Source organism: Chlamydotis macqueenii, chromosome 12 (genome assembly GCF_036417535.1).
Source record: "Chlamydotis macqueenii isolate bChlMac1 chromosome 12, bChlMac1.mat, whole genome shotgun sequence".
Classification (NCBI taxonomy): domain Eukaryota; kingdom Metazoa; phylum Chordata; class Aves; order Otidiformes; family Otididae; genus Chlamydotis; species Chlamydotis macqueenii.
This window is the reverse complement of record NC_141567.1, coordinates 14,750,323-14,765,193: the sequence shown is the minus strand read 5'-3', so window position 1 is coordinate 14,765,193 and position 14,871 is coordinate 14,750,323.

Genomic DNA, 14,871 nt, shown 5'->3' with positions numbered 1-14,871 from the left:
GCTAAAACTGCCATCATGTACAGAAGCTAATTTCAGTGCTACAGTGAGAATGAAATAGCTCAGCCCCACTGACCGTGCCGTTTCTGCCCTGTCCCGTACACACTCGAACGCCCATCTTGTGCTTCTTCGTGTTGAAATGATCTCAGGCACTTTCCCAGGTGCTCGCAGGAGACCCACTGATCCTCCCCAGGGCATGGGGGAAAGGTCGCTGGGGACTGCGAGGCATCTGAGCAATTTAATCTACAATTGGGCGGCACGCTGGGCGGTTTCGGCCCGGGGCAGGGTGGCACATGTTGAGGCTTTATCCCACAGCCTGGGCTGAGAAGCATGGACGGATTTTAAACTGTGCCCAGTCTGGGGCGGAGGCTTTTCTTCATAGCTAGGGTTGAGAGGATAGCTAGCAACCAGAGGATTTTTCTTCTTGCTTTCCAAACATTGTGAGTTCCTAGGAATCCCACAGATGAGGAAACAAAATCTTCCGTGTTTGATCTCCACCCTTTCATAGTTCCTTTTTTTTTTTTTTCCTGGAAAATATTAACAAAATCTTTTCACTCACTCAACACTTAAAAACTCAGTGGATTTTTGTTTTCATAATTGTATGTTACTATTTTCTCTCTCAGCACAATGGTAGGAAAACACAGCTGAACCTTTACACTGGAAACGTTTATGTATGAATTATGTTCATCACAGCATTAGTCTCCGAGTATTTGTTATCACACCGTTATTTAAGTTTACATACTAAAGCAAATGGTTTGCTTTGCCAGGATAGTCTCCATCACACCAGGAAATATTAAATTGCCGTGCACCCAGTGCAGCTCACTTCACGCTTCTCCAGGGAAACCCTGCACCTTGGCCGCACAGCCAGGCTGACGCTGGAGGTAAGGCACCCAGAGCTCCGTGCCTGACTCTGCTCTCTGGGAAGCAGGGCCAGCTCTGTGTCACCCTTTCCCAACACTGGAATGGCTACACAGTCCCGCAGCGACACAGGATGCGGTTCAGCTCATGCATTTGCGCTGGGAGCTGGTTTTCACCTGTGTGGTGCCCCGACGTGTCTCCACTGAGCTCCCCTGAGGTGTGCTCCAGGGCGCTCTGCTGTCTCCCGCTCCCTGGTTAGTCCTTCCACCAAGCTCTCAGTCAAAGGAAAGATCAATGTCTCGGAAAAACTGATAAATTTTCAATCTGGTTTGGGTTTCGGTAATGTAAATGTCTTGCCTTCATCTGTGTCTCGCATTATTTCACACATGAGGGCAGAGCCCCCCACATCTGCTCACTTTCCCCAGGTTTATGCAGCAGGGGGATAAATGTAGACAAGTTGCTGCAGCTGCAGCATGTCTTGCTTTCTTCCTCAGCCCTCTGCTTGTGCTGCCTGGCACATGTGTGCCTCTCCCTCCCGCATCGCCTCTGCCTCCCGCATCACCTCTCCCTCTTGCGTTTCCTTTGCCTCTTGCTTTACCTCTGCCTTCTGCATCGCCTCTGCCTCCTACACCACCTCTCCCTCCTGCATCTTCTCTCCTTCCTGCATCGCCTCTCCCTCCCGCATCTCCTCTGCCTCCTGCATCGTCTCTCATTTCCGCGTTGCCTTTGCTTCTGTATCACCTTTCATTTCTGCATCATCTGTCCCACAGGAGGTGGCATGGACAGAGCCATTCCAGTTTGGGGAGCCCATACTGGTGTCACGTAGGACACAGTTCGATGCCCCTCTGTAGGCCTTACTGAGAAAAAGCTGGAGGAGGAGGCTGGTATACAGCAGCAGTAATTACTCCCCTGGAGAGGTCACAGCCTTCAGCAGCATCTCTCAGTGCTGCAGCTCCTGAGAAGCAAAATCTATTTCCTAAAAGTTCATCGTTGCTTGCCAATGACTTTCTCTCCCTTCTCCAGACCTTTGGCTTTTTATCCCTAGAGGGATATTTGGGAATTTATACACCAAATCTTTCCTTCCTCTCTCACCTTGCTTTGTCCTGAAATTCAAACCTGGTTTTAGCCAAGACAACTGCTGGTGTGTCCCCTGTGACCCACAGGCTTTTGCGGCATTATCAGACTGAGCAGGCAGAACTGGTCTCCACTCTGCCTTTGGTAACAAGTTGCCTTCACACTCACAAGTCCCTGGAAAAAGAGCTAACTCCTGCACGCAGGGTCGGGCTGCGACTGCGGAATCGCAGCCTGTACACTGACACAGGAACTGCAGAGTGTCAGCAGGGCGTGCCGCTGCCTGCCTCCCAAATCCTGTCTCCTTGGGACCGGGATGCAAAGCAGAGGTTCCTTAGGCTTGCGCCCTGTTGGCAAATTTGGGCTACAAGTCAACAAAAAACGGGAGGGTTCTGACACCAAAAGGCACTAACTTTTTAATTGTTTTGTTCAAAGGTAGAAGCTATCTCATCTGATTACTTTTCCGTAAAGATGACTGGGGTGTGGAGAAAGGAAAAAAAATAACACTGTGTCTCAGGAAACAGCATGTCATGAAAGGTGCAGGCGCTGAATACTTTTTGTTCTTTGGGAGAAAGATGAAGAAAAATAGGAAACTATAAGGGGCTGTGACAAAGAGGCTTTTCAGAAAAAAAAAAAACAATTTTAAGATTTGTTATGGAGAAAATTATTTTTATGCTTTAAAAACACTAGAGACTGTGATGATAAGAAAGCACTGCACTAGCACAGTCAAAAGTAATCTGAAAATGAAGTTTTCCATAGTAGGCCTCCTTTGACCCCATTAACTGTGGGCATTAGAGTATTTTCATGTTCTTTTTTATCCTCTTAGACATTCATTGGGCCCTCAGTTACACTGTGCTGTCACTCAGGATGCTAAGCGATGGGCTGTGGTTGCTCTGATGTGTCAGTGAAAGACATTTAAGTGGAGGACAAACAAATGTCTCTGGCCTTCAAGAAGCAATTTTCCAAAGGTTGAACTCGTATTGGCTCCTACCAGCGCAGCAGAGATGTGCTAAGCACTCTTATTGCAGCCTACCTGGAAGCAGAAGAGTTTCCTGTGAGAGAAAGCAGTGGAGAGGAGCCAGGAATAAATAAGCAGCTTTATTGCATTGTGGATTAAAAAACCTCCTCCTATGAAAGGGCTGAGTAGGGCTCGTTAAAACATTGATGAAGACAAAGAGTAAAATTACAATGGGGTAGACAGGGTAAAGTTATAACCTACAGCTTTGGTGTGTGGGAAGGAAGTGAGCAATAAAGGAATTTACCTGTGCGGGAGGCAGCAGGTTTCTCATTTTCTCCTGGAGCATCTTGCCACGTCACATCGCTAAAGGTGATATACTGGGCAGAAGGGGTTTCTGGAGAACGTCCTTTCTATTCCTGTATTCCCTTTCCCCAGGGCAGTGCTGCCCAAGTTGGTCAGAGTTCTTTCAGAGTCCTCAGCATCAGCATGTTGCTCTCTAATGCCACTGCTATCAGCATCACCTGCAAACCCCCAACTTTAAGGTGCTTTTCAAAGACAGTGTTTGATCCTGTAGATCCCATGTTTCGGTTAAGCACCTGCACATTGTGCCCAAAACACGCTTGCACTCAAGGCATGGTGTCGTGGGTCTGGAATGGATGGCGGTCTCTTTTCAGACCTAAGCTTCTTCAGTGGCCATCAGCCTTACCAGGGCTGAGAGCAGGAGCAATGCGTTGCTCTGCAGATGGGCTTAGACCCTGACTTTGGAGCCAGGCCCTGCAGAGTCAGGGCCAGCAGAGAAGGATGCACAGCACACAAGTACTTCAGGAAGAGCTGCTGCGCTTCTGCCAACTGCACAGGGGCCTTGTGTGTCTGAGATAGTCCTTTCGATCCAGCCACTTAAGTTGCCTGAAGGAAACCACTGGAGTTTGCTGATGTAATGGGGGTTTGCAAGACATTTCCTAATTTCCTGCTGGTGGAGTTGAGATGGGTTGACTGGGCTGATATCAAAGGCAAGAGCATTGAATAGGCTCTTGCTTCGTCTCACTGAGTGATAAGCATCCCTCACCTGAGGAACTTCAAAGCCTGATAGACACAGCATGCCAACCACTTAGAAGGATCAGTCTTACACTTTCCATAAATATTCTGCCCAAGATCCTTCCATTTTCCCTCCCAGACTGATTGTACTTTTCAGCATGTTTCCTGGTGTTCTCTATTGCATCCTCAGCAGAGCTGTCCCAAACCAGTGCCGAGACTGGACCCTCCAGATGAGATCTCACCTTTCATGTGAAACTATTAGCTTTGATGTTTATTTGACATCACAAGCTTCATTCAAGGCATTCATTCAGACACTTCATTCAAGGGCTACATGCACAAAAGAGCTAAAGACACACATCTATCCAAAATTAACTGAAATTTGACCTCAAGCTGAGGCTGCTGCCTGCCCACAGAGCTGGTCCAGGCTTACAGCTGCGGATCATCTTACTGCTTCTTGTGATTTTAGTCACCAGGGTGGGTCCATGGTGTCTCCCTGGCTGCAGGAGAGGGAGGCTGTGGGCACCTGACTCAGTGCAGCCTGCATCACGGGGAGTCCCATCAGTGATGACGATGTGGTGGGTGACTGCAGATGGGCACCTGCGAGACCGCAGTGGGTCTCAGCAGTCTCAGAGGGGAGTCCAGTGGCTCTGTTATGCCAGCAGTGCACAGGGAAAGATGATCTCCAAACTGGAAATGTTGTGTTAGTAATTAAATTTCAGATTTTGTGTAATTAACACCAGGGAGACTCTTTGGAAAGACATAGAGAAAGTGGAAGGATGAGAGTAACTTAGCAGCAGTGGGACTTTGGAGAACAGCACAGTGAACAAAGCTATCAATTTAGCAGTAGTGATAGTGGTCTAAGGATGTGACTTGGCAAGGGCTAGAGAGAGAGTGCATAAATCTCATTGGACCAGCTGATACTATTGGGGGGGAAAAGACAAGCTCCCCTGTTGAACCTCCACTGCTTGTCCCCTACCGACTTCATCTGGCACCTCTCCAGAAAAAACATTACACAAATGGCACGTATATTGGAAAAACCACCATCCTCTGAAGTCTTTTCCCTCTTCTCCCTTCAAATGCTACCAAAGCGATCATCCAAACCAAACTTGCAGGCAGCAGCAGTTGCATAGAAGCACACCAAGCGGGAGCACCACATGTGAATCTTGTCCTGCAGACATGGCCAAGATCGCTGCCCGTCACAGTACGATCGAACTGTGCTGTGTCCCTCCCACACCATGAAATCCTCTAGCCTGGGAGGATTCGAGCGGTCTCACTGAAACTAGGTGAGAAAAACCAAGCCTGCCATATGAATTTGCATAGCCAATGTGCGTGAGAAGCCCCCCCGTCAGTCCTCCTAAAGCAGCTGCTCCGCGCTGTCTCTGACCTCTCAGGCATGGTCCTCCAGGGGGACCTACAAAATAACTTCAGTCGAGAGAATTACAACTTTTAGTAACAGGATTCACAATTTGTATCTCTGCTGAACACCGGGGATGCACCACCTTTCTCTGCCCATGCTCTTTGCTAAATGCTTCTGCATTCAAGAGGCAGAGACAACTGCCTTCTCTTTTGCTCTCTCTCGGCTAGCTGTGAAAGACGTAATCCCATCCGTCCTAGCCAATGTGCCCTTCTGCTCTCCAGGAGCCATCTCTTGTTCCTCTCAAATCGATCTATTAACACAGTCAAGCTGTGCTTAGAATTGTTCCCAAGGTACCATTTCATCTCTCAGGTTCATAAAATAATTTTTCAGGAAAAGTGTGAATCCCCATCCTACTACTCCAGGCATCCCTCAGAGTATCTGCACACATGCCCATCCTCTGCCGCCAATGGGATGAATGACCCAGGACAATGTGAAGCTTCAGCCGGTGTGGGAAGGGAGGAATGTCCTTGTGTTGGCCACATTTCTGTTTTTGTCTTTTCCTCATCAAAAACAAGCTCCAGAAGAGCGTGAAAAGGCAGAAGACTGCAGCTGAACAGAATTTCACAGCAATTTTTATAGGCTCCTAGACAGACTTTGGGCAGAACAACCCCCTTGATGTCCCAGGCCAGCCTCCTGCTCGAAGCAAGGCTGTTCACAGGCCTAAGTCAACTTGCTCAGAGCCCCATCGACTTGCTCAGGCCACTCAAAATGTGTCCTTTCAGTATATAAATGGGGCTTATAAGAAAGATGGAGAAAGACTTTTTTTATCAGGGCCTGTAGTGACAAGACAAGGGGCAACGGTTTTAAACTGGAAGAGGATAGATTTAGATTGGATATAAGGAAGACATTTTTTATGATGAGGGTGGTGAGACATGGGAATAGGTTGTCCAGAGAAGTTGTGGATGCCCAATCACTGGAAGTGTTCAAGGTCAGGTTGGATTGGGCTTTGAGCAACCTGATCTAGTGGAAGATGTCCCTGCCCACAACAAGGGAGTTGTGCTATATCTTTAAAAGGTCCCCTCCAACCCAAACCATTCTATGATGCTGTGATTCTAATGTCTAGGATATCTGTGACCCTGATGGTCAGTGCCAGTTTGCAGATCTGTATTTATCAGCCCACATGAAGACAGGGATGTGGGGGGATCTCCAGTGAGAACCAATTCTTTCCTAATGTTTCTGGTGTTCGAAATTCTGACAGTCTGTCTTGGTGCTCTGCTTTTCTCTGGAAAGCAATGAGATTATCAGGCCGTTACAAGCCCCCTGCACTGGGGCTGTTTTGGGATGCCAGGGAATGACATAGTAAAAATCAAGAGCCTGGGCAAAAATCCAGTAAGACCCAAAACATTGAGGAAAACATGCTTTTGGAAGCACCTTCCCCGAGAACAGTACAAGTGGAGCACCATGGTTATGTCCGTCGCTGTCTCTGGCTCGTGAACTATGCTTCTTACTCAGCCCATCACTTCTGCACGGTGCAGTGGAAGCCAATCTAGACTGCAGGCTGCAAACGGTGCCACACACCTTGCTCATCACGAGAACTGCACGCGCTCATGCGTGCATCCCAGCACAGGCTCACAGACAGCTGCTTCGAAGAAAGGAAACCAGAAGACGGAGCCCCAGGGGTGCACTGGTGCGCAGCAGTGCGGATGCTGCTGCGCAGATGTGCCACTGGAGCGTGGTGGACCCATGCATGCATGCTCCCCAACGCTCACACTGCAAACTGCAGAAGGGCGCGTACCCACAAATATCAAGATGTAAACATCAAATCCTTCCAGAGGTCAATCCATCCAGAGCTCTCCACCACACCAGCTCTCCTCCAGATCTCCAATATGACAGCACAGATACATTTCTATTCCCCAGGTAGTTTCCCCTCAAAAGCAGCTCAAGAACCCCACGAGTGAGCACCTGAGAGGATGCAGACACCTCAGGTACCTGGAGATAAAAGCAGTCATTAAAAAGGCATAAACAAAGGACATCATGATTGTTTTGCCACGTCTCCAGACTTGAGAGGAGGCTGAAATAACCTTTACATAATCCCATTAGCATTTCCAGGGAAAACAACAGCATTTTAGGAGGCAGAACAATGTATTTTCTTATCATCCAGAAAGGTCAAAGGTATTTATCTGATTTAATATTTTATAATTGATATTAAGCAACACAGAAGAATAAGGCAGGCAGGCAGGAGGTGGCTGCAGTGAGATAGCAGAAGCTGCCCTCTACTTTTCCAGTAATGTATGGTCCAGCGGGCTGGGCAGGAGCCAGGTCTGGAAGCAAAAGCCCTTTTCTATCGCCTCTACAGAAAAGAGGGCTTCCTGCCATGCCCTGCTGTGGTAAGGCCCCCAGATGCAAAGGCAGACTCCTCCACACTCACAACGTTGACACTAAATGCTATTTCACTGTCACATCTATGCAGGAGCTGACCTTTGCAATCCCAATGGATGAAGCATCCTCAGCCTGCCTGACATCTTCTGTCCTTCACCTGGTCGGGCAGAGTGCTGGCACAGCCCTGGCCAAACTGCTGCATCCTCCACAGTGGGAAGAGGTGAGACAAAAAGAAAGCTGAGGAGAAGAGACCGCTGTGGGTTTGGGAGGGAGAGTGAGAAAAGAGGAAGAGGGCTCAAAACTAGGTCATGATGCCCAGCAGGAACCAAGGCAATCAGCACACACATGCATCAATACTCTCCACGATGATGACTTTGCCTCCAGAGTAGCAGCAGGTCAGGACCAGCTCCTGTTCTCCAGGCCCATGAACTGCCTCATCTCACGGGCCCTGCGGTCCAGCAGGGACAAGCTGTAGGCTCAAGGGACCTGTGGTCCAGCGTTACAGTGGGTGCCCCATTGGTGCACAGGACTTGTGACCATGTAACACTTGGGTAAGTATCTCATATTTTTCATCTCTGGTAGGGAATGGAAATTAGGAGATTATTCTTTGCTGAAACATTTTGGAAAGTCATAGCTGAAATCTCTCACTTGTCTCTTCCATCTGTTTATTTTTACCACTTAATGTGATGTCTGTCTCATCAACTATCCCTGACACCATGGCAAGAAAATCCAACTCAGTGAAGACAGCTTTATCAAAGAGACACTAGATCTTCGTTACTGTGTGACACCATGTCAGTGCTTCTCATGTGTATGAAGTCTGGTCTGTAATTTCAAAGAGCATCTTCCATCTCTTTGAGGAGGTGATATGACCAATACATTTGAAATTGTTGATTATTATGCAAAAGGTTATCCAAACTGTGAAGATAAGAAGGAATTTCAAGCACTTCAAGGAGTCTCATTTGTTGGTGATATGCTTTTCTCTTCACTGCCACATGTCAGGGACCTAATTTCAAGTGATTAGTAACAATGGCAAAAGAGTCATTGAAATAATCTTTGATAGAGGAGGGAGCTCTGGGGGCATACGAAGAAGCTGTGCTATCGATAGTTTCTCACCATATATGAAGTCTCAGTCTGCAGGTTTCACCGTGACACTAAACTTGCTTCTGTCTTTGCTCTCCAAAGAGGCATCCCAGCGCTCTGCAGAGGGGTAGCTTGCCTGAATGCAGATCGACGGTGTTTATCTTCTTTTTAATTTGAGTAATCTTGGGTTTATTGTCTTCACAGTGGATGACTTCACTCACCTCTTTTATTTAAAACTATCCTCCTGGTTTCATTACTGAACAATCTGCTTGTTGAAGAAGCCTGGAAGAACTGAATCTGAACCATCTTGCATTTTCAAATGAACTGTTTTACCACCTTCCCCTTATTTCCTACACCTGCCATAAGTTTTTGGTTTTTAAAGCTTTGGAACCAGCTGAGCTGAACCAATGTCCTTGTTTGCTTTCTGGACAGGGAGCATGGATATTTCACTGAAAACACAATCCTGCATCTCCCAGTTTGCTCGCTGTTCAGAACCACTCAGAACATGTATAGTCTTTTGAGCGTATATTCTAGTAGCAGAATCACAGAAGGATTGGTTGGAAGGGGCCTAGTCCAACCTCCTGTTCAAAGTAGGATGATTGCCAACGTTAGGAGAGAGAAGAACAGAGTCGTGGGTGTCTCCAAGTGCAAAGCATGATGGATAAAGGCCATCTGTGACACACTGCCTTGGATAGCACCACCTGGATTTAATGATTCAAGACCTCCTTACTAGTCCTGAGTCTGGTATCTTCAATTTCTGTCTTCTGTATGGTTCTCTTATGCCTATGGGGAGTAGTTTGCACTGCCTGGTATTGCAGAAGCAATCCTCAGCTAATGATGTAATGAGTGAATTTTAGAAAAAATAAATTCCCCTGTTAGATCAGTTCAAGAAATCATTCTCTTCAATCCTTGTCTACAAGAAAGTAACATAACTGCTAAAGAACACAGTAACCTGCCCTTAGGGGAGGAATGGCTAACTGATGCCTTCAGGATCTTTCCTGCCTATATGAGAAGCTACTTCCAAAAATTAGGAAAAGAGGACCAAACCAGCATTCTTGAGTCTTGCAGTTTCCTTCCTATGTCCCTCTGTATATTCTACTATACTGCACGCATTTGTTCCATAAGACCAGTTAGGTTGCCCAGGAGGCTCTTCAGACCTTGCTGTCCTGGGATAAAAGAAAGAAAATCCTCAAGGCTGCAAAGTTCCAAATGCTCCTATGGTCAGAAAGGTCAGAAAACAGCATGAGATTGGCCTACAGCACAGAAAATTTCAGCGTGTCAGTTCGGCAGCTATAAGCAACAGCAAACAGCATCGATAGTGGGAGGTGTCAAGCAAGTGTATCAGTAGACAGCACCACTAGCTCTGCCTTGCAATGCGGAGTAGGAAATGATCTGGCAGGTTCTGTAGTAGTTGTTACGGAAAATCTCTATCAAGTGGAAACTAAGGAGAACCTAACAGTTTCTAAAGAGTAAATTCAAATTCACTCTTGTGTGAGGGAGAAGGATTTGTTCCAAAAAGCTGGAAAGAGATAAGTGAGTTGGTAAGTGAAATGGCTCAACGTTCCCACATATGGACATTTTTCCCCAGAAACAACTCTTTCAGTGACGTTGTGCTTTAGCCATTGCCTCAGGTGTGCTGCCACACTGCTGCACTGCAGACATTACATGATTCCATCTAGGGCTTTTCCTAAGTTCCTCACGGAGAGGAGACACCTCTGGGATGCTCCTTCAGCCCAAACAGCAACCAGACCTGCACGGCAGGCAGCGTAACCCTGAAAACGCAAATAAGAAGCTGCTGCTTTGCATGGAGCAGACATTTTCCGCCCTGTTGAGGCCATTTAATTAAAACTGCACAGTGTCCAGTGGTCCTGTCTGTGCACCACTCTATAAGGTATGCTTATCACCTTCACTTTGTGCTGACAGCATACGTGCCACCCATTTTTCTGTAACCTACCTGGGTTACAGCACAGCTTGCAAATCATCTCGGTCAGCTGGGCTAATCCAGCTATAAGCATGTCGCCGACAACCTGAATATCACCAGGTTTTACCAGATAAGCTGCGGAACTCAATGGCTGGCCAATATGGCTGGGATTAAAATTTGGTTCTTCTGTACTCACTAATGTGACTACGGTGAGAGATGACCCAGGAGTTGATGGAGGCATTTCTGTTCCTCTATTGCATGGTCTAGCTAGTTAAGGAAGAAAACGTGCCTACGCGCTACAGGGAATGGAAGTGTTCACAGGTCCCAATCTTTCTCTTCTTTGTTGAGTCCAACAGGAGACAGCTCTTGCCCAGAGCCAGCAGGGATGGCTCAGTGCTGTACAAACCAAGAAACATCCCATGTTCTACCTTAGCTTCCACGCTGCTCCCTGGACACACGAGCACAGCACATGGTGTCTGAAATACAGTGACATGCAGCTACCCAAGGGTGCCAGGAAGGTCCTCCTGGCATGAGGACATGCTCTGGTGTCATCCTCCACCTACCTGGCCCAAGACATGAATCCATTGCTTCTGCTGCCTCTTATCCCTAACTTGCTGGTTTACTTGCGTGACCAATTCTTCAGGTGCAGAAAGACCTGCCTTACGCTTATCTGTCTTTGGGTGAGGCTGGAGAGTGGCTGATCTGAGACAAATCTACCCTTTCCTTGCTTTGGTCACAAAAAAAAAAGGCAACTGAGAACAAGCCTTAAGGAATCTGCAGCTGGGGGAAGTGTGCCAGGTTCAGATATAGATGCCAGTGCACATACAACACACTTCTCAGCTGCGTGCTGGGCCAGTCATCTTCCAGTAACTAAATAAAACCAGACAGAAATGGCATTTCCCTGATTTTCACTGCCTTGTTTTCTCACTCCTTTTGGGCATGCTCTTGCCTTGTTTTGTCAGGAACTGCCAAACGTCAGCAAATGAGCTGAGATGTGCATCCCAAATGAACTCCGTCTCTAGCAGAAGAACACACCAGGCTGTTGACCAAGGTCCTTCCCTTCAACACATCTGCATTAGCAGAGAGGGAGGAAAAGGGCATCCATCTAAAAATAAAATGATTGAACATTCAGGTGTTGCTATTTTCACCAGCGGTTAATGGATGTTTTAAAGCTTTGGTTCGCCTGGTGCTTCTCAAAGAAAACATAGCAGATTTGGGCAAAGTCTGCCCAAGACAGCTGTACTACCTACACAAATGCTTCTGAATGCCGAGCGGCTTTTCGTAGCCTCTGGGCACAGACTGGCCCAGAAACAGTCGGAATTAGAGGGCGATGGCTGTGGTTATGAGTGTGTAAGTGAAGGTATGGAGGCAGAGAAGGAATGTAAATTGGAGCTGATTTCTTGGGCAAACTTTGCTTGCAGTTGTGCATCTGATGAAGGAGTCTTAGCCTTAAATGGGTCTTGTAGTCCTTCTTGGGGAATCAAACCAAATAGTGGACTGGTTTTCTTACTAAAGGTAATATGAAAACTAGACACAGCGGAGCCCACCCATACTGCCCAGCCAGAGGATCTGACCAGGCTATGACCCTGCAAAGAAATGCAACAGGATAGCATCAAAGTTCCAGGGGTTTAAGTTTGGAAATATCACCTGCTACTTCAGACAATGTATGAAAAGGCATGGAAATCTACTCAAAGTCAATGGGGATGGAGGGACAGCCTGAAATAACATAGCAAGATGGGGGGGATACATGCTGTCAGGTGAGAAAGGGAAGCGATAAGAATGGCTGCTTGCTGCAGGGTCAGTGCCAGGGCAGAGGACAAGACAGAGAGATGCAGCAGCAAGAGGTGAGGATAGGTCATGTGAAAGTGGGGGAGAAGCAGCATTGTCCAGGAGACAACGGATGGAAGGAGCAGCAATGAAGAGAGAAATTTAGCATCGAGTGGGCAGAGGCTGTTTGGATTACTCAGCCACGGGCATGCCATGAGCAGAGTACGAAATGCTGGTCCATTGCACGGGGATGGGTGCTCCTTCCTTCTTACCCTTCCGGCTGGCCACGGGGAGCTTATGGAGCCCAAGGATTACGGCTGCAGATTGGGAAGGACATGGTTCAGAGAAACACAGTAATCTTGGATGAGTCATCCATCCTCCATGCTGGGAGACGGAGACACAGGTTCAAAGGAAAATTTACTGGCACTAAACAGTTATACCACGATGGGGGAGTTTGGATTTCATGTGTAAGGTAGGGGGACGAAGGCAGACAGAGCTTCACTCCCACCTACAATGAACCCAGCTGGCGGCAGGGCAGCAGGCTGTCGTGGCCAAGAGGCATGGGACGCAGTCAAACTCCACCTCTGCAATTCAGCTTTGCAAGTGCTTACGGTCTCAGGTATAACGCACTGTCGACAGAGGTGCATGGAAACGTGGTGGCCTTGGCTGCAGGGTCCTGTTGTTGGCACTGGGACGGGAGGCCTCCTAAGCCTGACCCAGTCACCTGAGGGCTACACTTTACGATACTGACAGATAATTCACAGTGAATCCTGGCACTCTGTCTACATATTTCACCTGACATTATTTCATCCTATCTAGTGTCATTTGATCCAGCTTCTAAATCCACACTTCAATATGCAGTTACCTAAAAGAAGAAACAGTCCTCACACATAAGAGCCTAGAAGCTAGAGCTCAAAACAGAAAAACCAGTAGGTCAATATTAAGTCCCACCCTGGCAATTAGAGGGAAAGAGAAAGGCAGTTAACTCGGAGCCACGTGAAGCTTCATGCAGGCAAAAACACCAATAGTGTTTTATTCAGAGGAAATAAACAGCCTCGCTTGGAATGAGATTAACATTCACATGAGATGACATCTGCCATGATTATGTGAGCCAGAAATATATTTTGCCCCAACAGCATAGGAGGGCTTGTGTAATCCTCATAGAGGCAACGAGACTCCCAGCTGCTCCCAAATGCCTGCATAGCCATTCCCACTGACCTCTCTTAAGTTTCTGACGGTTTTGAGTTGATCTTTGGTTCCCCCTTCAGTTTGTTTATTATTTTCTGGTTTAGCTTTTCTATCAGTCCATCTTATTTAAACTACACCCTGTAATTTTTTTTTTTTGAGCTTTACGTTTTTTCCTAAGAGACTTTCTAGACTTCAGCCAGATGAGGCCTCTCTTCTTTCCCTTGGCTCTACTCACTGTGAGGAGAATAAAAGCCTGCTCTGTTCTCTTTGGACAGGTTTCCAGCTTTTGTAGGATGGTTTATCTGGAAGGAGCATCTAATATTCTTCCATGCTGCCATAGACACCATAGACAGAGATGCAAGTATCTTCACTGCTGAAGAAGATCCAAAACTTAGAAAACGCTCTCTTCCATCCCTCTTTTAGACCAAGACAGAAGACAGAGCTTGGGCACTCTCCCCCCGCCCCCCACAATCCTTGAACTCTCAAGAAGTCTCTGATCCCCAACTTCTTTCTTTCACAGGACCAAAACAGACAGAAGGGTCCTCCGGCCGTCTCTGGTCCAGCAGATCTAACAGCTTAGATCAGTTCATCAGTGCCTTCTCCAGTCCAGAGTGAACTATCTCCAAGGATGGAGATCCCACACCTCATTGGGGTTACTGGCCCCTGTTGAACTGTTTGATCAACCTCTCAGGCTCTTGCTGAGCAATCACCTGGAGCTATGCTGAAACCTTTATCAAACAAATATTAGAGAAGCAGGCAGGGAGGGGACTGCACCCACTCGGGTCGTCCTTTGGGCCCTGCTCACCTGTGGCTCTCTGGACAGCTGGTTCTCCATGAAAGGCAGTGTTTGAGGTTGCCCACAGTGAATGCACAGAGGCAGGCACTTAGAAACAAAATTTGCACTAATAATTATTTTTTTTAGGTTCTTCCTCCTCCATCTTGCTCTTTTCCATCTCCCACATGTAGGCAATTCTGTATTTGAGAGGAACTGAGGACTGCAGAGGACTTAACAACTTTAATGCCCCTGTGTATCATCCTAGAAGGGGCACGTGGAAGTGTACCTGCCTGGTGTGGCTACTTGATGGAAAACCAGCCTTCATTGTAAACACACCCTTGACAGAACATCGGACCTTCCTTTTCCTGGAAAGCAATTGTCTTACTCCAAGTATAAATAAATTCTTTAGAAATATATAAATGCATAACTTAAAACCTGCTTTGACACAGGCAGGACTCACAAAGACAGAAAACCGCATTGGGACA